Source organism: Seriola dumerili, unplaced genomic scaffold (genome assembly GCF_002260705.1).
Source record: "Seriola dumerili isolate Sdu_G_001 unplaced genomic scaffold, Sdu_1.0 BDQW01000138.1, whole genome shotgun sequence".
In the NCBI taxonomy this organism is placed as follows: Eukaryota; Metazoa; Chordata; class Actinopteri; order Carangiformes; family Carangidae; genus Seriola; species Seriola dumerili.
The window spans coordinates 10,606,399-10,631,065 of NW_019174393.1; the positions used below are offsets into that span (position 1 = coordinate 10,606,399).

At 42.5% G+C, this 24,667-nt stretch overlaps 1 protein-coding gene across 1 annotated transcript in view; it reads right to left on the reverse strand.

Moving 5' to 3' along the window:
* The window catches only part of LOC111224594 (neuronal cell adhesion molecule-like), a 51,175-nt gene extending 29,719 nt beyond the window's left edge, over positions 1-21,456 (reverse strand). The window contains exons 1-2 of the mRNA XM_022749143.1: positions 21,380-21,456; positions 1,573-1,624 (exon numbers count right to left, since the gene is read on the reverse strand). The gene's annotated coding sequence lies outside the window, so the exon portion shown is untranslated. The remainder of the gene's footprint in view (positions 1-1,572; positions 1,625-21,379) is intronic.
* Between the last annotated feature and the right edge of the window lie 3,211 nt (positions 21,457-24,667).

A 24,667-nucleotide genomic window follows, 5' to 3' on the forward strand; every position in this document is an offset into this window, starting at 1 on the left:
GGCATAATGGGAAAGGGGCAGGAGGTGAGAGGGGGGGCGGAGGGGGGACTGATTGACGGTGTTATAGCAGTGCAACAAGCTGGCATGAATTTTTTCTTTTTTTCTCCTCCACCCATCTGTTCATCAGGATTACTCATAGAGAAGGATGGAGAGGAGGAAAGAGGGAACTGTAGGAGGGCAAAGACTGTGAGAGGAGAGGAGATCCGTCAGCACGACCTACAATAACTGAATCCAAACCACTTGTCCATGTCATCTTTTCAGTAAAATAAACTGCCAGGATAATGACTCACTGTTAAAATTATGGATCAGAGCAATATAGTGGAGTGCTCTTATGGCGCTGTTCAGGTTCCAATGATAGTAATGGGAGGTGGAAATATCGTAGTGGAGTGTTATGTAATACTGTGCTGCAGCACTTGCTCGCTTGCTCTACTTACGAAGACATTGCTCCCTGCTGACAAATATGTTTTTATGTGTTTTCCACGAGGCAGACGCAGCACGTGTGTATTAATGTTCACACAGGCCTGTAGTACACAATCTTTATATTGTTGCTGCTCAGCATTGACACAGAAATACTGTCTACTACAGTAGTCAGACTTCTTTTTTTTAGACCTAATTCTATTTTTATCTCGATGTGCATAAAATATGAAATGAAACTGTATTTTTTATTTTTTTTTTCATAAATTGTTCATTTGAGTGTGTTAAATGGCATCTGTGCACTGTCTGCATCCTCTCCCTGTTTGTGTGTGCGTGTGTGTGTGTGTGTGTGTGTGTGTGTGTGTGTGGATAGAAGTGTGTGTTCAGCAGCAGGTGATGCCAGAATATGTGGCTCCTATTTTTCCACTCAAACACCTCTCGCCTTGCTGGGTGTGGCCATACTGTTAATTTCACTCCCAGCTTCTAGCCTGTCAATGTTTTCACATCTACTCACTAACATTATTTTTCTGCATCAGGGAATTCAACATAGCAACTAAAAGCAGCGAAAAAAAGATGACCCTTAAACAGCCACACAGAGGTTGCAACGAGCCTCATGCAACTGTTCGTTGACTTGCCACCTGGTGAGAATACAGTACATGCTGCAGATATACCAAGAGGGCACAGCCAAGACTGCAAAGGGTATAAATCAGTCACTGCCACTGTGAGTCACTCCTTAACACTCAGCACTTTCCCTCCATGCTAACTTGACCTTTCTTATTTGAAATACAGCCATGGTTTGAAAAGCTTCGAAAATTCACAAAAGGTCCTTTCGAGTGCCGTTTCAAACGCGAGGATATTTACGGTTCTGTCAGAAACGGATACGACGAAGACCGTTTAGCAGAGAGTGCACATATACAGAATAACACTGGGACGCCACATACACGAAATGCACAAGGCCAGGCGCGCGCTATTAGTGAAGATTATTATTATTATACAGACGATGTTATCTATGTCAAACTTGAAGCCGTTTACAGTCTGCACAACAGTTTAAAAAAAAAAAAACCCTCAACCAGCGAGACATCAGGGGTTACCAACAGTGAAATAATGGTTACATTAGTAAAGCAGACAAAATAGATTCATTAGCAATCTTTCACTTACCTGTGAGGATTCAACTTCAGCCACCGTCTCGTCCTCAGAAGGTCGTTCAAACCTGCGTGTGCGAGAACAACATGAGGCATTAATGGGGCTGTTTTCCAGCTAAAATTAGAAAAACCGGTTCTGAAGCTCATGCTATTATGAAGGTTTAGGGATGAAAGAATAATCTAATATTATCAGAGCAGCGTTTCTACTGCTTTTGTCCCCTGTGATATTATGTAGCTATGATGTTTTTATTGCAACTCATTTGGCAAAGAAATGCTCAGTCAAAGACCTGCACAGCTTACATTTATGCAAACATGGCTCAGTGTCCTTCCAGTAGTTAATCAGCATCAGATAAGATGGAAGGAAATGGACAAGCAGATAAATGACACGCTCACTTGAAATGACTGGTGGTGTAAAGGTTCAATATTTGAAACTGTTGTCTTTGGTTGACAAAAATAAATGAATAAAATACAAATATAATACACTTATCCTTGTTTTTGGAAATCAACTATTCTCATGAAAGAAGCTAAATGCAGTTAACAAAATATAATTGACAAAGGGACATATTCAGTAATAGACTTAAATTCATTCATCATATCAGCCCAATGTCACACACACACACACACACACACACACACACACACACACACACACACACACACACACACACACACACACACACACACACACACACCTCGCAACTCTCCAGGGAATACCCAGTAAATGACTGTGTCTAGCTGAACACAAGGCCTTCAATCAATAACCAAAATGTCTCCAGTCACTTTTATTACTTTTACCTCCAGCAGGGGACACGCACACAAATGAAAGGTTATCCCACACCACCCCACGCACACAGACATGCCACACACACACACACACACACACTAAACAAGCTTCACTTCGTGTCCATGAATGTTATTATCATAATCTCCAGAGAGACTCTCCATTCATCTCACATTAGCAAAACAAATGTGACGGAAAAAGAACGCCAGCCCATTTAGACGTGAAGCCATTACGGCCGTAGTTAGCTCGGAGGAGAAAGACAGTGGATCGTGTGAGCGGCCATTAATAAGGCGAGGTCGAGCTGTTTGAACTCATTGGGTAATGCAAAAGATGACAGAGGGGTCTTTCCACTGATCTCCCGGCGGTGACGTGGGTGAGTAGCTGCTGTCACACAGAGAGACAGAGAGAGAGAGAGAGAGAGAGAGAGAGAGATTGGAGGAACGCCAACCCAAGCCCAAGCCGTGACCCGTTACCATGGAAACGTTATGATGTAGATAGAGAGAGGCAAGGAAAGAAGGGAGGACTGTTTGAAGACTGTTCACCTGAACTGAACACAACTGAAATGAAGAATATTGACTGAATGGTTTGAAATATATGGAGCTGAATTGAATGATCTCATCTGAACTGAGAACAGAGAGAGGGCGGACACAGATGAGGGGAAAGGCGGGGGGGGGGGGGGGGGGGGGAAAGGGGGGGGGGGAAGGGGGGGGGGGGGGGGGTGTTAACGAAGGGAGACGGGAACGCAACAAGACATCAGAAATCTCCAGCAGGAGAGGCAGAGCGAGGGAGAAAGAGAGTGAGAGAGAGAACACATGAAAAAATGACGGGCGAGTGGGGATCAGGAACATGCATTATTAACGGGCAAATCTAAAAGCGCTTCATCATCAGAGCACAAGAGAAGGGGGTGGAGAGAGCTACAGAGACAGTGGGAAAAAGAGAGAAAGAGGGAAGAAGAGTGCTGGGAGGTGGCAGAGGAGAGAAGCTTAGCAGAGCTGACCCCAAACTCTAGCACATTACCATGGAGACGAAAAAAGAGACACAAAGAATGCTATTTCCTTTTTTAAAAAGAATAGTTTAACTTTTTTTTTTTTAAAATATGCTCATTTGCTTTCTTGCTAAGAGTTAGGTGATAAGACTTTAAGCCTGGAGAGGGTTAGCTTATCTGATAGTACTCTCATGTCAGTTTTTGTTCGGATAACACAATCTTCTCATCTCATTCACAACAAGAAAGGGAATGAGACTTCAAAATATTATGTGGATTTTAACTAAATGGTGCCACTGAAATTATCTGGCCTCATTTCGGTCTCCCAAATATGGTCTCCCCTATAATCTATTCAAACAACACTGGTCATTATCTCCACAGCGTCATTATCTCCACAGCGCTCTGTCAGTGATGGATAACTGTCTGCGCCCATTATCAGAAAGCCACAATATCTTTACCCAAACAGTAGACGCATTGGTCAGAAGAGGGTGAACAGTATCGACACACATGACAACATATAAAACGTTATGTACGGTGGCCTGCTGTTTATTTGAACCAGTCACTGCAAAAACTCAATCCGCAGGCTAGCGAAGTGTTAAATTAACAGGCTTCTTAGTTAATTTTGATGCATTAGAATCACTGCGTGGTACATATTGACTCCAGCACACTGAACAATGGCATTATGTGGACAGGACAGGGGTGACCTGACGAGCCCTGTATTTCAGATTCCCACACTAAATATTATTGGATAAGATAATGGCTTTTTAAAGAAGCAATTCTTGTGGCACAAATAGATGATTTGTTCACACTTTCGGTAAGAGACTAAAATATCTCTAAAACAAGGGTGTGAATGTGAAGCTTTGTGAATGTTCACTGGCTTCTCTAGATGTCCTCATGCCAACTACAGTGTGATCACTATGTCTGGTTAAAGCCTGGTGCAATCCCACTTTGATTTACTATATATCTCCCGTTTCAATTAGCTGCCTGAGTTTACAGATCCATTGGGAACCAGTACACGGCATGTGTCTGTGACGGGGGGGTTGCAGACTATGATAGAATAACTGACCTCAGGCATGAATAGAAATGTGGGTGCACGTGTCTGTGTGTGTGTGTGTGTGTGTGTGTGTGTGTGTGTGTGTGTGCCATAATCCCCTAGGCTGAGGGGGCCTCAGCAATCAGCGACAGAGGGAGCTGCATGAAAAACACACTTAACCTGACAGCCGGGTGCCAACACCCACTTCTATCTTCATCTGATTCCTACACAGTATTACCACACACACATACACACATACGTACATATACACACACATATGAGTAAATTAAAACAACCCCTATGTCAGCTCCCCATTAGCGGGTTAACACACACCCTCATAAACCCACGCACGTGATCAAACAACACTTTGAATGTGGGTTGAAACGGCCATTAGTGGCCAAAATGTAATTTCAAGTTGTTTGATATCCACATTCAGACTGGGAAAAAAAAAAAAAAAAACACTTGAAAGTCATCATCAAATATTTAATCCCCAGCAGAAGAAGCAGATGCAGTATGTAGTTTTGGGAAATAAAACTAACGTATTGTCATCCCCTACCATCTCAGGAGTGGACATTTCAGTACCCAGTATGGCCAAGTCTCAATATTTAACTGCCTTTCACAATAAAACATGTCTAAGAAGACTGCTATGAAGAAAAGTTATATTAAACACAGTCAAAATCCCCAATGTATGAATTTATGATAAAGATCAAACATGTGCAAGTCAATGTGGAAAAAAAGGATTTCTTCTGTGGACTGTAGCTTTGATGGTAACACTGCCATCATCGAGGGGAGTTGCTTTTAAACAGTCATGTTTTCCTGCACTTCATAATAATTAGCAGGTGCTAGCTGTCGTCTAAATGGCTCCGTCCTCATTTCTCCGTCCATTCTGTCCCGCTCACAGCACAGGAAACACAGGGTAAGGTGGTCCAGACTGCCACGAATGAGGTCTGACTTTCTCTAGTCTGGATTCCCAGATACCAGTTGCCCTGGAGCTGGGCAGGGCAAACAGCAGATCAACACAACACCAAAGCAACACATCAACAAAAAAAAAGGACGCACACAACTAGCTTGTGGTTGACAGAGCAGAAACACATCCATTTTCTGCCATATTGCCAAGCAACACAATCCGACTGTAAGATGTGTATCCACACTTAGCGTGGCTCTCATAAATGGAGACGGTAACACCTGGGCAACAACTGTCTGTAGGAGCCTGAAGCTTGTTTGTTGTCAAGTATCAGACATAACATCTGTGTATGAAGAGGTTTCGGATCAGGCCTTAGGGTTATTTATCACTGTGTATGTGTGTGTGTGTTTTCTGTGCTCGTCTACATCTGTCTACGTGTTCCTATAGTCACAGAGAATGACAAATGACCTAATTAAGATGGTCGCCAGGTTGGGTTTAGTGCACCGTGTCATTGTGCATACGGTTTTTGTATTTCCCAGTAGACAAATAAGATATTAAAAAGTGACCGTGTGAAGATAACAATAATTGAGTCATTTTTTTTTTTTTTTCCTAAGGTACAAACTATCCTCTGGAGCAGAGAACGTTTAGGAGGCTGAAGCTAAAGATCACAGAATAAAACAGGAACTTTAATGGCTGCGGTTGAAATTCTACAGTCTGTGGGTACTTTTACAACTTTCCTTGGTTCCTGGAAATGTTACTGCAGCTGAAAGGGGCTGTATCACTGGCCTTCAGCTGCTCTCTTACACTAGTGCACTTACTAGTTTTCACACTTTGACTAAACTGTGAAAACAGTTTAAGGGTGTCCATTCAAACAGTAAAAATTGTATAAAAGGAACTGAAAAATGCCACCGGCCTGTTTCAGGTTGGCCTTTTTATGGCTGCTTTTGAAGTCTCCACTGAGCGTCTCCAACCCATACATTCCCTTGTAATGTTTGTATATGTGTGTCTGTGTGACAGAGATTGAGAGGAGGGGAGGGGGGTGGGGGGGGGGGAGGGTTACCATGGCTATTCGAAGGATTTTTTTTTTTCTAATTTTGTCTGTGAGCATCCTTCAGATGACAGACAACACACACAGTCTAGTCCCACACAAAAAGAGCAGTCAGAGAGAGCTGGGTTTAATCAGAGAGATTTACTGCCTCCTGAAAGTTAGTTTCTCCCCTCCCTCCAGAGGTTAAAGGGACCGTCCTCCCAACCACGCTGTTCCCACTCGACACCACACAATGCACACAATGGAGTCATCAAGAATGTCACACGTACACACAGGGACGGTAAGAGCACGAAAGTTAAATCAAGATTAAGGAACAGGAGGAAGTAGCATTCCTTTGCTTCTGAGCCTCTGCTAAGCTTTCTACAACTGAAAGCTTGGGGGGGGGGGGGGGGTATTGTAAAAATGTATCAGGTATGAATGCTCTATGGGGATTGGATCCAATCATCAGACTCATTTTACAGCACCAACAGAGGGAGTGTATGAAAGAGAGAGTAGGGCAGAGACGGAGAGAGGAAACATTAGAGTGACAGCAAGCAACAGAAGAGCGGGGAGGCCTGGAGGAACAGAGGAAAAACTGACTGACTGTAGAAAAATAAGATTTGTAATATGACTGAGAAAGATGGGCCGTTTAGCCAGAGTGATGCAGATGAAATGCTTCGCCATATGATGCTGAGCTCCATTAAATTGGTCACAGCGAGAGATAGAGAGAGAGAGAGAGAGAGAGAGAGAGAGAGAGAGAGAGAGAGAGAGAGGTCAGCCACGGAGTGTGATTTCTATGTTAATGCAGGATTTGTGCAGGGGGATGACCCCCAAGGCTACGATGGGGGGGGGGCCTTGGAAACCTGATTTAACACAAACATGCACTCCTGCACACGGATGCAAAAAAAAAAAAAAAAAAAGGACCTGTCCAGCTTACATTATGACTTCCTCTACAGAACATTCATAATTAAACTCTTATAGCAGCAACTGGCCTCTGACCCTCTTTTACAAAACGACCCGAGGGTAGCCTACACTGTTGAAGAAACACCAAGATGTGCGAGGCTCTAACTAGCGTGGAGAGAGTCGAGCAGAATGACATCCAGAGCACTTGGCTGTCAGCGACATGACATGTCAGAAACACCCTGAAAAATGCCCATGTAACCGGCAGCCTAGAGACCATCTTATCTAAAGGAACAACACAAAAGGGCGGCGAGGGAAAGACAAAGATGGAGACAGATGTAGAGGGAACGCAATAAGAAACGGAAAAGTGGAAATGAGAGTGTGAGGAACAAAAAGGGGGCTGTTGACAAGGGAGGGCAAACAGTGGAGGGTATGGACCTATAGGATGCCTGGGAGACATCTAATATTGACTGCATGTCTTCCACCTACCACAGAAGGAGAGAAGAAGAGGGGCAGAGGATTGAGGCCTTCTAATATAAGTAACACAAGTGGAGAGGGATTTCTGTATGTGAGCTCATTAATTTAGGACTCCTCACAAAAAAAAAAAAAAACCTTGTTCTCAGGCTTAAAAGCTGTGATGAGGAAGCGACAAGCTGACACAAAAGGCTGCTCAGACGTGCAGATATTACACTCACTACATTCCATTTGGCAGCGTAGCCGTTACACAGTGAGATGACTGTAAATCGGATATCACTTTTTTTCTTAATGGTTCGACAAAGCCACAGCACGAGGAGTGATGCCAGATTGTAGTTTTTTATCATACGCACTCTACTGCTCTGCCAGTCTCACACCACACAGACGCAGCACGGCACAGCTGTGTAATTGGTATATCCTGCAGCAATCGTGCGACAGAAAACTCTTTGAAGGAAGATCAAAACTGGAAATGAGCGATAGCAGGAGATGGCATTACTGAGTTTGCTATTTTTAGAAAATATCAAGGAACATGCGAACTGGAGTTTCATCTTGTTTTCCCATTTACAAGCCCCTCCTCAGGGTCCCTCAGGGTTTCCGTGCAGATGCGTGGGTATGGATCAGAACAGATTGAAGACGCGTCAGGCCCAAATCAGGATTTTGATCAAACTTATTAGAGGGGTGGTTTTACCATCAGTGTGATGGCACCTGACACTGATAACCACAAGGTGAGCCCCAAGGGTGATTTTTCACATACAGTATGACCTTTCTGTGGACTGAGTACCAAGACAGTACATTTCCAATTAAAGTCAATGGGCTCCTGATCTTATCGTACCAAGTATCTCATTATAGCAACTACAACTCAATGTATATTTATATTCATTTATACATTAACCTGTTAAACCTAAAAAAAAAAATATTGCATTCTGAAAATTATGTTCAGTAAATTTCGGTTTTGTATCAAAAGAGACAAAACAAATATCGACCCTGCCAACTAAAGCATGATTACGAGTGTGGAAAGTGGATAAAATCCTTATGAGGGTTAACAGAATAATAAACTGAGAAACTGTTAGGAATGGCTGTTTTTGGCTAATCCTTCAAATCAAATACCTGACAAACCAAGGTGCTTCATTGCATTGATTCAAAAATTCAAGATTGCCATAAATAGGCCCTGCTCACTAAACACTGGCTTACCGTAGCCATCTCTACCTTTTTGTAGGGAAAGATTGTGGTCTTGTTAAACATCGAACAAATCAACAGAGAGATTTGACGCACAAGACAGGATGAGGAAGGTCCACCTGGTAAAGCAAATTAGTGCTATATGTATGTATTTTGTAGAAGAAAGGTTTGGAATACCTGCTCAAACATTTCAAAAGGGACAGCAGGAACATTATAAGGTGACAGTGCGAACAGTGAATTGCTAATATGTAGTGTGTGTAATCTGTACTTTGTGTGTGTGACTAACACAAAATGACTAATTACACTCCACTCAGCATTGCTACTAGATTGAATGTGAAAGCTCAAAAGCATACACTTCACTAGACTGGCTAGACCTGACATTAACAGTCCACTTCTGTAAGAACTTGAGGCTACGAGCAAACAAAACACAGCGCTATCCCAACAACAGCTTTATGCACCAGCCAGAGCTCTTGTGTTAGCTGAATGACTGCGCTTGTATGCTTTGCTTTTTTTTTTTTACTTATAAGTGCTATATTTGTTTATGGCCCTCGCGGTCAAATAAACACTCAATAGCCCATCGCATGGCTTTAGCCTCTGTAGCTCTCAGCTTTTGTTAATGTGGCTACATTTTGTGGGCTAACAAAAGAAGCCCCAATGAATCGGCGACAGCCACATGCACAAGTTCCTGAGGCCATCCCAAATCATGTGACAGCCATGATTCATGACCTCACCTGAAAATGAAAGAGCATGGCTGGACTTATTTGGATGCTGTCATGGTTCAGTCATGCAGTGACGCTGCTGCTGCTGCTGCTTCCCTCCCGCAGTGGGCATAGGGTCGCTGTAGCGTGAACCGGACACGCGTAAATCTATCTGCTGCAGTTTGCACACATGGATTCACACATACATACGCATGAGCCCACAAGCGCACACACAAACCTACTTCATTTGCCTCCCACCTTTTGCCCTGATTTTCATTAAACAAATTCCCAGTGAAACAACAACACTGGCCAGCACTCAGACAAAACAAACCACAGAATCAGCCGCGTCAGTCTGAAAGCATCAAAGATCACAGGTTTACAACACGCTAATATCACACTCCCACCGTTTTAAAACTCTTTGGACACAAATATCCGCTCTTTTGCTAATTTGATACATTAGTGTCACCGTAGCTGACAATCCATTGAGAAAAGATTCACTGTGTGTGTCCCAATAACCTCATTATTTGACACCAATCTTGGAAGTGAGCAGGATTGACTATATCTATCCTTTGACACTGTTAGCTTGGCTTTTGGAGCAGAAGAAATCAATATTTGAAGAGGTGTTCCTTTCACACCTGCCAATCTCTGACCATTTCCCAAATCCCTATAATCAACACCTCTTCCTTCCTTCGTCTCTTCCTCAGAAAATCACAGTGTCTAAAGTAAACTAGATTGTCTGAAACTTGTTTGATTTAAAATGAGTTTAAATGAAGTAAAGCTCTAATAAAGTCCTCTAGTCCTCCTCCTCTCAGAGCATTTTAGCATCTTTCAGTTCATTGTTTTGGTTTTATTGCTCTCAACTTTACTGGTAGTTAGCAGCTGACTAATGAACATAGTGCAGCATTCAGCAGCTAAGGAGTCGGATATTTCTTATGGGAGTTAATGGGAAGCAAAACATTGCTAAAAAATAGTGAATACTGGACTTCAATTCATCATGTGGAAACAAATAAGAGTCCAAATGAATGCGAATCACGTCAACTTTATAAGGTGTGAATATGTTGATGTTGCCTTTGTTGTGCTGTCCCCAAGTGACAGTGATAAATCAGGTTTACTACAACAATGCTATTGTATTTTCAAAGCAACTGTTTCTATTATACAGTTATCCTGTTTTTAGCTTCATTGGATCATGTCCAACGAGTGAAACCAACCTCTGCTACTACAAGGCTAATAGCCAACATGGATGATGACCTGAATCATTATAGATGTAGGGCATTTTTTCCTGTAAAGCCAGGCTCTAGACCCATTCGAGGTGATCAATAGAAAAAGGAATCAACAAACGACCGTAAGCACAGGTCTACATGATCTGTCCTTGAGCCAACTCCAAGTATTTGCATCACCTCTTAGGCCTCGGTACGATAGAAAAAGAGAAAAGAAAGAAATCTGAAGCAAGATCAATAACACTGGGAGGAAAACTTCACACATGGACCTAAAGCCTAGGCTCTGTAATGGCGCTAAAAAAGTAGCAGACCCTAGCAGCTTGCTATCACTCAATCTCTCATTGCACGCACGCACACACACACGCACACACACACACACACACACACACACAAACACACGCGCGCACACACACACACACACACACACGGACATACGCTTATTCACTGCTGCCCACAGGGCTCTGCTGCCTTGTTGGCCAGCGGTGCTGAGCTCATGGCAGACCAGACAGCACGGACCCAGCTGTAAAAGAGAGGCTGTAGCTATCTCTATACAAAGGCCCCAGTCAGCACTTTGGTACTCTAAAAACAGATGCTGTCTGAGCTAATGAGTGTACCTCGCAGCAAAGCAGCCCAGGGTTTACATTGGGACAGTCGAGTACAACTCCATCTGTGCAAATGCGCCCTCTGTTATGTTTACCAGCCTATTAAAGGTTATACCCTGTTTGAGGAATAATTACATTCTGGTCTCTACAGAACAAAATTTTCATTGTTCATTTGAGTAAAACTAAATCTTTATAGCGTCACTTGGTGCATTTTGTTTATTGTTCATACAATTATCTCTTAGTCAAAAGATGAATTGGAAGGAGAGTCAGCAAAAAGAGAGGAGGTATTGAGGAGGATAGCAGCTCTGTGTCTCTAGCACATTAAAACATGACTGACCGTGAAAATCATAAGGCTGTAATGAGAACTGAATCCCCTTCCTTTTGGCTGGAGGAGACTGCGTCGGACAAAATGACTATGTGACCGCAGGGATTTTGGCTAACAAAGGTAAACTGAGTTAACCCACTCGACTCCATCCAGCTTGCGTTAATGAGCTTGTGAGATATCACACAGATGTCTAAAAACAGGGGCTTCTGCTCTCAGCAACACTGACGCCCTCGGGGTCCCCAGCCCTAATCCCAAGATCAATAACCTTTGTGTCAGTACAACCCCATGTGCTGACACTTATGGATTTGTGATACCTGATACACATTATCAATCAGTGTGTTAATGTGAAGGCGAACGTTTGGGTCTAGGCTGAGGAAAAACCCATGTTTGAGTAAATTCTAAATTACAAAAGGATGACAGGAGAAGTCGGATGGAGAAAAAAGATGATGGAACAACCAACAAATCCAAAACCTGATTTTTTTTAAAGCCTGCACACCTCTCCCATTTCTCTGACAGAACGAGGATGCTACATCCCCAATCCTCCCAAATTCGACCTACATGGAGGATTGTGAGTGCAAGTGACGAAGAGCAAAGCACTCAATAATTCATCACTCTGTATAGCATTTAGTGGCCTGGCTTTGATACACCAAAGCAGTGGTGGTGCTTCTAAGGAAGAAGACAGGAGACATATTTTTGCATATCTATATGTGCGAGGATATCAATTATTCAAACGCGATTAATCTCTCATGGCTAAAGGGACCCTACAGCCAACCTTGCCATATAACTGACAGCCATATCGTACAGGCAGACTAACAGCCTACACTAGCTTGATCTCACCAACATCATTTTATTGCCTTTTATTTAAGATAGTATAGTGAGAGATAGACAGGAAAGTCAGGGGGAGAGAGAGAGAGAGAGAGAGAGAGAGGGATGGCAAGCAGCAGAGGGCCATGGGTCGCACTCAAACGCACTCTACAAAGTGAGCCACCGAGGCGCCCCAAAGATTATTTCTATTATCAAATAATTTGGAATCCATTAATCATTTGGTTATAAAATGTCTGAAAATAGAAAAAAAAAGCTCAAGTACACTCATTTATATTGCTTGTTTTGTTTGACTAACAATTAAAAATTTTAAAAAGTTTATTATGCTAGAAGGCTAAGAAAACCAATACATATTGTATTTGCGCAGCTGACTAAGCCAAGTTAAATTTAAAGTGTGGGACAATACCCAAGAGAGTGACTGTATTAACTGTATAATTGCTGACCAAACTGTGATCCAACAGTAAGGGACACTCCCTTGCCTTGACACCTGATAGCTCGTGTTACCTGGTTATGTGAGCGTGTACACAGAGGAAACCACCGTGGGAAAAGTATGTGATACCCATTTTAGAAAACTAGCTGCTCTTCCACTTATTAATGGATCTTTTGTAGAGTGAACATCTCGCAGGTAATATATCACATAGCTGTAATGGATGACTGGCTCGAATGAATATATAACAAAGCAGAGGGGTTTCCTGTGCTTTAGAAAGGACAGGCTGATACATTATAGTCAATGCCAGGGGTCTGGGAGCCAGTTTCCTCTTCGTTCTGTTTCGTCTTGAGGTTTAAGAGGTGTGCCATTTACTGCACATGATGTATAGTGCAGAAAAACATACATGGACTTGCCTCTAGTTGAAGATATCAGGTGAATAGGCCGAATCGACACAGTCAGCCAAGAGCCTTATTCCCCAACACTCCAGTAAAAACTAGCAGAAACAATAAAAAAAAAGAAAAAAAAGTGATGTGTGGTTCTTGCAGCCAGTGGGTAGCAGCCGAATGCTGGCTTGCATTTAGCTGGGTAAAGGTTAAATGGGCTTTGTGAGTCACGGATCAGAGCGGAGAGTGGAGGAGAGATGGAGTGGGTTGAGGGTCAATACCAGCAGTGTGCATATGGTGGGAAAATGCTGGGAAGACACAGGGTGGGAAAAAAAAAAAGCTGGGCAAACAGCCGAAGTGGGAGCAAAGCTGTGTGTAGCCCTCGCAGGCATGGAAGTGATTACAATTTAAAAAAACGTGGATGTGTTCAAATGTCATGTTTCATAATGTGATTTTATGGCACAACGAGCTTTTCCATGCGAAACAATTAGCAAAGAAATTGCTTTTCAAATATCATGTGACAAATGTTAATCATGTTGATATCGGAGGGGCAAAAATGTTGATAAGACATTTCATAGCATAACACACCTCTTCAACGAGAGGAGGAACAACACCACACACTCATCATTGAAACATATGGCCTTCTCGCCAAAACTTCATCTACTGGCTCCCAGCCAAGTCATTAAAACAGTTAATTATCAGTGTGCCGTCAGGAAACTGTTCTATTATCATCTAGAAAAAGGTTAAGTAGAACATCTTTAGTAAGAGAGACGGTTCATTTTTGCATTATGGATTGCAACATTAATTGAGATTTTGAAGCACCGTAAAGTTTTTGCTCTCTGGTGATAAATGATTATTCGTCATCCAAAAGATTGATAGCTCTTAATAATACAGTATGCATGATGACATATACGTTTTCTTATTATTTTAGAAATATCCATTATATGTTTTGAGCTGATCCATAATCACAAAAAAAGATGTTTGTTTTTCTCAGCATCTTCTTTATTTATCATCTTTTTTTAACTGAATATACAGTATGTGTCAGAAATGAAATCCTCTATGGCTCTACATCTCTCTTTGTGCAGGGAGTCTGTCTGATTTCAGTCTTGCAGTCTGTGTATCATCACTGTGTATCTTAGCAATCTGAGCAGGGACATCAGGGTTATCTCTTCCCGTCAGAACAGAGACCAGTCAGGCCGCTAGAGCAGCTAATTTGGCAGAAAAAGGCCTGACCACTATCTGTTCCTCTGTTTGATGTGAACCAGCCACAGAGAATCACCGAAACTTTCCGCCGATATGAATTATCTTTAATGAGAACAATCAACTCGAGTAGATGAAAAGAGTTCCTGTTGCACACAAGTGCAAAACTACAGAGGAGTGCTCTTCTTCTGAAGGGTGGTTAGAATATCTCACATCCAACTGCAATAAACTAAAGTGCTAGAGCAGCAGCAGCCACGGTTGAGCTACGTCAGGGAGCGAAAAGGCAAGGTGAGTAAAGCAGCACGGCTCTGATCGGACAATGCAGAGTATCTGGCAGCCTAAAAACCAGCCAGCTCAGCAGATTTAAGGGTGAAAGAGAGAGAGAGAGAGAGAGAGGACAGAGCTAGAGTGACAGGGTGGGGTGTTATCACTGATGTGAAACTGCATTGACTTTTATGGGCCGACATTCAGAAGCATCAAATGATGCTGAGTAAGAACAAACAGGAAATGACTTACTCTCAAGTCATAGTCCCAACAGCCCGGTCTGCGTCAGGTCTGTTGACATGGACATGCGATGAGACCACATTTAAATAGGTTCATGTGCTGTTTACAACTGAGGGGCAAATTATCATCAAATCAGCGGATAGAAAACTTGTAATTTCTGTCATCCTCATCCAGAATTTGTCATTATCCACCAACCCAGTGGCTGTCAAAGTCTGACACATAAATCTGACACATTTTCCCAAATGGCATGACTGATAAAATGTGAAGTGTGTGTAGCTTTGCTACAAATTAAAATGCTTTTATGTGTGTTATGGTGTTGACGGTGGGAGATACGAGTTGTTTCATATGGGGGTTTTCCACAGTTGGGGGCATGTGGATCATACAGTTCAAATGAAATTAAAAGTTGCAATAAACAAAGTATTAAACATGATTAACAAGGCAGATGTTATGTGTCTCCCATTCTCTCTTCAAGGCCCATAAACGCGCCATCTGTCCGCTTTTAATTAGTTTATCAGTTAGCAGATGCATCTTAAACTGATAGATGACTTTTCCACACTGAGAACCGCTTCTGTTCTCCATGCTCCTCATCTGCTTTCTGGACAGTTTATCTTTTTCTACAAAGGCATTCTTTCAGTGCAAGCGGAGGGCTCTCATTGAAGGCGGGCTGGCCACAGAAAGGCCTTCTCTCGGGGGGTCAGACGAGTAGGATCGAGGACACATGCAGGCTCCATTGAACCGGAGCCGCCTTTCCCACACCATACACATATTGATGATAAGCAGATGCTCAGCCTAAAATATCTACTGACCGACTGGGCTCGTACTTGTTAAGTATTTTTTCTTACAAATGTTAGCAGAATACTCTTTAGTGATTTACCATAAGGTGGAGTATTAGGCTCCTGTGTAGGCGTAGTGTGAACATTGTCAGCTTCTGGCCTAAAAAAGAGCAATACATAATTACACACTCTACAAATCATGTGTGAAGGCCCCTAAGACACATTTCCCATTAAACTAATCTCTCCTCGGTGCTCGGGGTAAGAAAAGATACCTACCTATGAGAAAACAAGCTCAAACATTCATCCTCCCATATAAAGTAATGATGCAGTTTTCCAAAGCAGCATATAAATCTTGAAAAAAAAAAAAAAAAAAAAAAAAATCACTCATAGGACACAGATTCAATTATACCCTGTAAAAACAACTTTAATAATCATTGTTAAGGCTCGTTGGTTCACACCCACCATGTGATGCTGGTGCCTTGAACCAATTGGATGTCTGGTGTGATAAGAGGAGCTCTTTAATGGCTTCTTTGACCTAAATCCTCACTAATCATTTTAGAGCTGTGACAAAGATTCTGGTGGATGGGGGTAATATTATTTTTAAGCCTACTGTACAATGAATTAAGCTCCCACCAATGGGATTTGAACATACATCTTTGTTTCCCTAACACTAGCTAAAAAAAAAAAAAAATAGAGGATATACTGTACATGACCATATGCATATAGATATGATTTTCTCCTCCAAAGAGAAAACCTGACGAGGCTGTGAAACAACTGTGTCGCAAAACTCCAACGCACCTGCAGCGAGACACAAATAATCCTCGCCTGCATATGGCTCGGTGTATATAATGAAATCGGCTGTTCAGACAGAGATGCCGATGTGTCTTTACACTCAGCGAAATGACAGCCGCCATCAGTCTGGCAACTCCTGGGCTCTCACCCACTCTCCCATCTGTTGCCCACCTGATCCACACAAACAACATCACCTGCAGCCTCCGAGCAGACTCAAACCTACAGGTGACGTTTTAATTTATAAAAAAAAAAAGAAAAAAGAAAAAAAAAAGACAAAAGATGAATGTGTGATGGATAAAAGTGTCATTACTAAGCTTATTTATGTGCATGCGTGCGTGCGTGCGTGCCTGCGCAGGAGCGGCATGCTATGTCTCCTTTTGTTAATCTCAAGTGTCTTGCTGCACTGAGGATGTGGCCTGGCACAGCTGGTGATCGCAGCAGCAGCACCTCGCTCCTCTCCTCTCCTCTCCGTTCTTCTTCGCTCCACTATTCACTGCAGCTCTAGTTTCCTCCTACTAACTCATTCCCCTTGTCTGCTCTCCAACATTGTGTTTCTCGCCACTGCTCTCTTCCCCCAGTTCTGCTCAGTCTTCTTTCCCTCCTCTTCTCTTCTATCCTTTCCTCTCCTCTCCTCTCCTTTCCTCCCCTCCCCTCTCCCTCTGTGCTCTCAGTTTGAGACACTGTGTGAGGTGATTTGTGCTGGCCTGCAACTAACAATTATTTTCATTATCAATTAAAGTGGCAATTATTTTCTGAATCATCATTATGTCTATAAAATGTCAGGAAATTATGAAAAATAGCTCAATTTCCCAGAGTCCAAAGTGACATTTAAATTGCTCAGGTCAAACAGGTTAAAACTCAGTAATCAAATAAACTGTGATCGACTAATCAACTAATCGTCCAAGCTTAGTGTTTAAGAAATCACATCACTAGTAGCAGACCTCTTCCCAGAATAATGCACTGAGTGAGTTTATTCATAGTAAACTGGAATACGGTATCACCTAAGTGGCCGTGATGTAGGAAAGTACCAGGATGATGTGACACCTGAGATTAAACTGTCTGAAATCAGACCTGTTTGACTTACGCAAGATTTCTCACAGTGCTTCACTGTGCAAAGAACTGGGTGTCTCCCATCTTCCAACTATAACACCATCCTCCAAAAAAGGAAAAATAAACACAGACACACACACACACACAACAAAAAAACCATCTGTCTTCTGAGGAAAGCAGGGAGAAACAACAGCATCTGCTCTCTGAGAAATCCACCAGCAGCAGCAGAATGTCACACACTCCAGCCCCGGCTTTAACGCTCCCCCATTTTCCAATTCATCAATCTTCAGCCAGTCATGCTAATTTAAAGTGTCCCGTACCTTAATGAAAACAGCCACCCAAACATGTCCAGCTGTGAGCCAAGGGTGTAAGTGTGGGTGTGTGTGTGTGTGTGTGTGTGTATGTATGTATATGTCTGCGTGGGGAGGGGGGGGGTATTCATGCCCCTCCTACCCCCAAGCCCACCATCATCGCTGCAGGGTGCTGCTGATGCAATTAACTCAAAGCATACGGAAGAATCCATAGTGCTAACTGTATTCATCGGCTCACAGTCTCATAGATGTTGAGACATCAGGATGCTCCTGTTATGATTTCATAACATGTGCACCTGCATACTTCACTGGCGGCTGCTTATGTAGCCTCAGAGAATTCTTTTTTTTTTTTTTTTTTTAAAGAAGCATTGTTTTCTTGTTGTGGCAGAGCCTGAAGCAGTGAAGGGACCGGGAATCCAAGGCATAACTGCAGTATAGCATGCAGTTACAGAAAAACAAAATATAAGCAACATTATGCAGCTGGACAGATGTGGATGCCAGACATTTCCTCAGAATATTAGGGATATTGATCTTGTTTTTAATGCTGATATTGGCCATCTTAATTTATATAAAATCAACAGACACTATTCAACTGTTAAAAGCTATAATACATATAAAAAAAAAGGTATAGAGAATAAAAGCTATAACCCTCACAAGTCAGTTTGAGTCTCACCTGAGTGAAATGAAAGGGAGCTGACCTCAACCCTGATCCCCAATCAGCCTGAAAACAATATTATGCATCTCCCTCGTCTCAATATTGTGTCATCACTTGAATGACAATGCACCTGAAGCGGCCATGAGCTCCATCACCTGACTCGTGTCTAATGGGCCATGGATAAACGGGAGAGCGACGGTGACACCCCATCCGCCATGAGTAATGGCTCGGCGCTGGCTCTGCACTTGACAGTCGGTGGGGAGAGGGGGGGGGGGGGGTTGTCGCAGGAAACTCAAGTCATGTCTCAAGGGGGGAGATCTTGCAACAATGGTTATTGGTGCCCACACACAGTACCTGCCAGGCCATGACATACCACAGCTACATGGTAGCATACTTGACAAAATGATCACTTTAACAAGCCAGATCTTCAATATTTTAAATATGTGGAAAGATTAAGTTTTGTATTTTTTTAATCTGATAAATGACGCTCGAATTAATGGAACAAGTGGCCATCATTTAATTTCAGTGTTTAAAACCTGTGCTCTCCCCACTGTCAAGTGTCAACATGTGTGCTGTTAAAAAGGCCTGTTTTACTGTGGAGTTTCACTGTCGCATGTTGCTGAGGGTTGGCAGTTATTCAGAGAGGACAACACAGAAATAAGAGGGAGACACTGGGACATAGTCTATTGCCTCAGCTCTCACTATGTTGCTGAACACAAGAATACAGTATGAAATGCTGACTGGAGCTTTTGAAATGTAGGTTAACAGGCTGATATTAGCATTCTGGTGCAGCTTCAGGTTTGCAGAGTACAACAGTACAGGCTTTCCAATTCACAGCAACTGATTACATTCACCAAACGATGACAGAGCTTGCAGAGCCACAGCAAAACTTGACTTGGAATTTACATGGAAAATGTACAAGATCTCTGTATGGGGCATGATGTATGGTTGAGGCTCAGACTGAACTCACCCCATCCTGTCATCCTGTGTTACAACAACAGCAGATGTGCATGAAATAACTCACACTCGTATTATCATCACAATGACTCTTCTTACTCGTGGCTTGTCGTGTTGTCAGGTGTGATACCCACTATTACAAGGCATCTGTTGTATGTATCACCATTCAAACAACGTGATATATACGCAAAGATCCTTGCAACAAAATAACACGCAGCCCCGGTGGGCTACACAGGACAACTCTGCATCCATCATTTCACTGAAATCACAATGTGGCAACAATATAGGCCTTTTTAAAAGAGCTTGTTATTCAGCAATAGGGGAGTAAGACACTGGAATAGCTGCACTACGAACACATTTTCTCACCTCAAATCCAGACGTGAAAATGTTGATCACCTATCTTCCCTCGCAGACACACACATACACACAAAGAATGTCAACATCTCCACCATACTGTAGATAGCATCATATCAGATACAATCACCCTGTTTTTCCATTTACCTCACATCACATTCATATGAGGATGCATACAGCTCACTGTAATCTTGACTGTGGCTGCTCCATCTGCACGTTATTTGCTCAATTATTTGACCCATCATTTTGCCTCAAATGTCTGAAGATGGTAAAAATGTCCATATCGCTATCGCATGTGACAAGGAAAAGCAGGAAATCCTCACATTAAAGAAGCAAAAATGAGAGAACAGGTAGCACATTTGCTTAGAAAATCAACTGAAATGTTTCATCAATGATTAGATTTATTGTCAGATTGATTAATCCATTAATAGAAGAATTCTTTTAGCTCTCTTCCTGACCTCATGCTTATAATTAAATCCTTTACAAACAGGATTTAAATTAGCTCTTTTATTAATAGTCCTGAAATCAGTCAATTCCCCTATAACATTTGTCTTCTTCCACTGAATGTGACCAATCCAAAGTCAACTGAATCTCTTGTCATACTGTCTGTACATCAGTACACATATTTTCCATTCTGTGACAAACAGCTGTTGAGCATTTGGCAATACTTTGAGGGGGGAAAAAAACCCCAGTGCAAATAACACCAATAACTCTCCTTCATGGAGCCCTGAGTTTTATTTTTATGTAAGAATCAATGAGAAATGTTGATCAATAATAAAGAATGGGAGGCTGCTGGTTTCCTGTTGATCAATAGTCACCTGCTGACTGGCCTATCCACATCTCTAAATCTAATACGTGAAAACAAGGCCTTAGTGGGCTTGCTCCCTGCCTGTATGAGCCCAAACCTTTTGAAAGGTTAGTTAGAGGAGCTGAGCTTACAGCTGGCAGCATCACTGGCAGACATCAAATAATCCTCTCAGCGCTGAAGGGCCTGCCTGCACCGGCCGGCACCAGCAACAATAACCGCGCTGCTGCTGCAACCACCGCTGAATAAATTCATTCAACACAACGGCCGATCAACACATTGCTTTCCCTCCCCTCTGCTTGCTTTGATGGTTCCTCCTCAAGATGCAGCGCATGCAGTGCGGTGAGTGCACAGACTGCAATGGTCTGCCTTTGAAGCTCAGCAGAATCCAGATTCTTTTAAAAAAAAAAGAGAAGAAGAAGAAGAAAAAAAAAAACGACAGTCGGCGTCAGGCGCCTCCATATTGCTATATTATTTGCACCTGGTCATCCTAGTCAACCAGCATCACCGGGATGCCGTGGTAGATGAAAAAAAAAAGCTCCGATTTGACACATGCACTGCACCATTATTTTCAAGCCACATACGATGACACTGAAGATAACTATCCCTGTCTTCATAAAGAGAAAGAAAAATGAGAAAGAGAGACAGAGAGGTATATTCAAACTCACCGTCTGCAAACCGGCTCCTGTTTCCTCCCCCGGCTGTGAGTGTGTGAGATGATGCTGTAGAAAATGATGTGTATGTGTATGTTTGCGTGCGTGCGCGTGTGTGTGGTTGAGGGACCGTGCCCGGCCAATGACTGTATGTAGGGTATGTGTGTGTCCGTCCCCCTCAGCCGCTGCAGCAGCAAGCTGTGGTCCGCACGGATCCTCCGCTCTCCTCCTCACCAGCTCCCCCGCTGCTGTCAAAAACCAGCAGCGTCCGAAGATCGCCTATGCTTTCGAAAAGACGACACACTCACCCGCGGAAAACCTGGTCTATCCTCCAGCTCTGCGAACGTGGGCGTCCTTAACCCCTACGCATGCGCCGTCTCCAGTGGCTTGCAGATATGTTTGGCATGAAAACCTTAAAAAACCAAAGATATTCACTTTGCTGTGTTATATGACAAACAATTGCAACACATTTGAGAAGCTGAAATCAGTGACCCTTCGGCATCTTTGCTTTTAAATGACTAAAACCGACTAACAAAATAATTGTCGACTTACTTTCTGTGTTTAATAAAATCAAGAATTCATTACAGCTCTAGAAATATATAAGGATATTTCTAAGAACGGATCATATCAGAGTGAGACCTCTTCATTTTCCATCTACTATCTTCTGGCTGCCAATGTGCAGGAAGAAAGGAAAGAAAAAAATCCCAGCTGCAGCGACCCCGTTTTAATGAGCGGCAGCAGAGAGACCTGCAGACAGAGAGATAAACAATAACCCTGCAGAGCACTGTTAGCATCTTATTGTGTCAAATAAAATAAAAATCCAATTATATTAACAAAATAAAAGGAACCTCTAGCATGTGGTAAATATCTTTAAGTTTAATTTGTTATTTTAAAAAATTAATAGGTTATCCTAGGTTTTTTGATACTACTGATATAATTTTATACTTCACTTATTTGATTGCTAGAATTGTATTTTATTATTTAGTAGCTTAATCACTTGCACCTCCATTAATTTTTTTTATAGGTAGTTCTAGATGTTTCTCAATGATAATGTAGGGCACAGGTGTCTCTGCCATGAGCACAGGACAGGTGGCCTATGTGTGTACACACACACACACACACACACACACACACAGCAGCGCTGGTGTCACACACCTGACTGCACATTTACATTATCATTACTGGCCCACCTATCCGCATCACAATTTGAACTGCAGATCCTTCTTCTCGCATGACAGCTGTGTGTGTGTGTGTGTGTGTGTGTACGCGAACCCCCTCCCACATCACTCAATTCCAACCTGGGACAGACCAGGCATGTCTCACATCCATTAAGACCTTGTCATCAATATCAGTAATGACGACACTGTTGTTTCACTTACACTTGACTCATGGTTAAACAGTGGCCACACATTTTCACCATTATTTTTAATGAATAAGTGTAAAAAAAGAAAAGTCAAACCTGTGAGCTGGGCTCTCACAGCCATGGTTTACTCACGTGTAGCTCACTGTAAGGCATGTACAGGTTCATCAGCACTGTGTGGGTATACATGTACAGCTTCTTCACATGATAAACGCATGCAGTAACACTCATCCAGGCCGAGGGGCATAAGCATTCACAACCAAATCATGTACTGTTTCTACTATAATAATGGTGACATGTCCTGGGGGGAGGCTGGGACCAAAACAAAGGCGTTTTAGCAATGGAACTCTGCTCATGAATGAGTTGGTGTTTCTGTACATGGGTTTGCACCAACCAAAGTTATGCACCATCTCACTTATTTTAAATGCAAAATTACTCTCCATGGGTGTGACCTAGAAAACAGTCAAGGTGATTAATGTTGACACAGAGGATTTAGTTTTCACTGGACTGCCGTTGCACAGACACAGACATCCATGCAGAGCTGTTGGACAAATAGGATGTGTGTGTAGGTGTGTCCTCACGCTAACCGCCTGGCAAAGCCATGTGGAGAGCAACACCACTGTGTAAACTGCTCAGCCGTTTCTTTTCAATGAGACATGACGACAGACAGATTTTTTTCTTTTTCTTTTTTACAGTGTGACATTATTGACATGCCACTGCCGAGTGTGAAATACTCCTGCGCTTTCAACATTTTCATTAACGTCTCTGAAACTGCGAGTTTACTGTCTCTCTGTATGAAAACAAACAGCTCTGAAAACTGAATAACAAGCATCATTTAAAAATTTTTTTTTTTTTTGGATTAGATTTGTGCTAAAAATCATTTGCAAGTAACAGTTTACATTTTTAGGATCCTCTCCAAAGCCTCTCTGGGGCACTGTGTATTTTAAAATCAGTTTATACAGGCTAGGATATATTATACTGAGACAATGTCTCTGACAGCTACCAGGTACCAGCTTCCATACTGTTTACATAGCAGCCTTCCTAACTTGGTCACTGAGCTACATCTGACAAACACTGATGTGAAGCTGCTGGGGTCTTCCTCTCACTGATATGTACAAGCTTCCTCACACTCCTTATCCTGAGACGACCCAGGCGGGGATGAGTGTAAGTGACTGTATATGAATCCTCCTCAAGCCCTTTGGGTGATTTTTGCCCTCTGCAGCGACAGATTGGATGCATGAATCAATCCCTTCTACCTCATTTCTATTCCTGTGTGGCCTTCACGCACACACTTCTAACCCCTCGGGGGCCTATTTGTTGCTTCACTTGCATTGTTGGAGCCACTGTAAACCCATAGATTGTGATAACACATTGGATGGCTCTTGTTATGTAACTGTGTTTATACATTTGCGGCTACAACCCATACGGCAGGGTGCAGATACTAGAAATATAAAGCACAGCCATGACAAAACAAGGTAAGACACCTTGTACAAACTTCTTCTCACATGCTGCACTGTTTGTGTAAGATAATGACAGACGTCAGGCTGAAAGACAGTATGTGTCAGCTGTGGGAGCTTGAAGACAAGAGAAGGAAAAGAGCGCAGCACTGGATATTGATAGCAAACTTAAATGTGATCACTTTTTTTTCTCCACAAAACCCTTCTTATATCAGCAAAATAAAAGAGGCCGATTGCGTAAGATGTCTGCAAGATCAGGGACAAATTTAGGCAAACGTGGGCACACATACATTGAGCAGTCTGTAAATGAGAAGGGGAACTATAACGGTTGCTAGGGAACACCATAAGGCCAAACAATCCAATCGAGTTTGAGGAGGAGGGGAGACGGACAGCTCCTGCCACAATAAGCAACATAGCATAATAACATAATAGCAGTGGTATGAACTTTAATAATATATTTTTTCCACTCCTTCATGTAAACAGAGT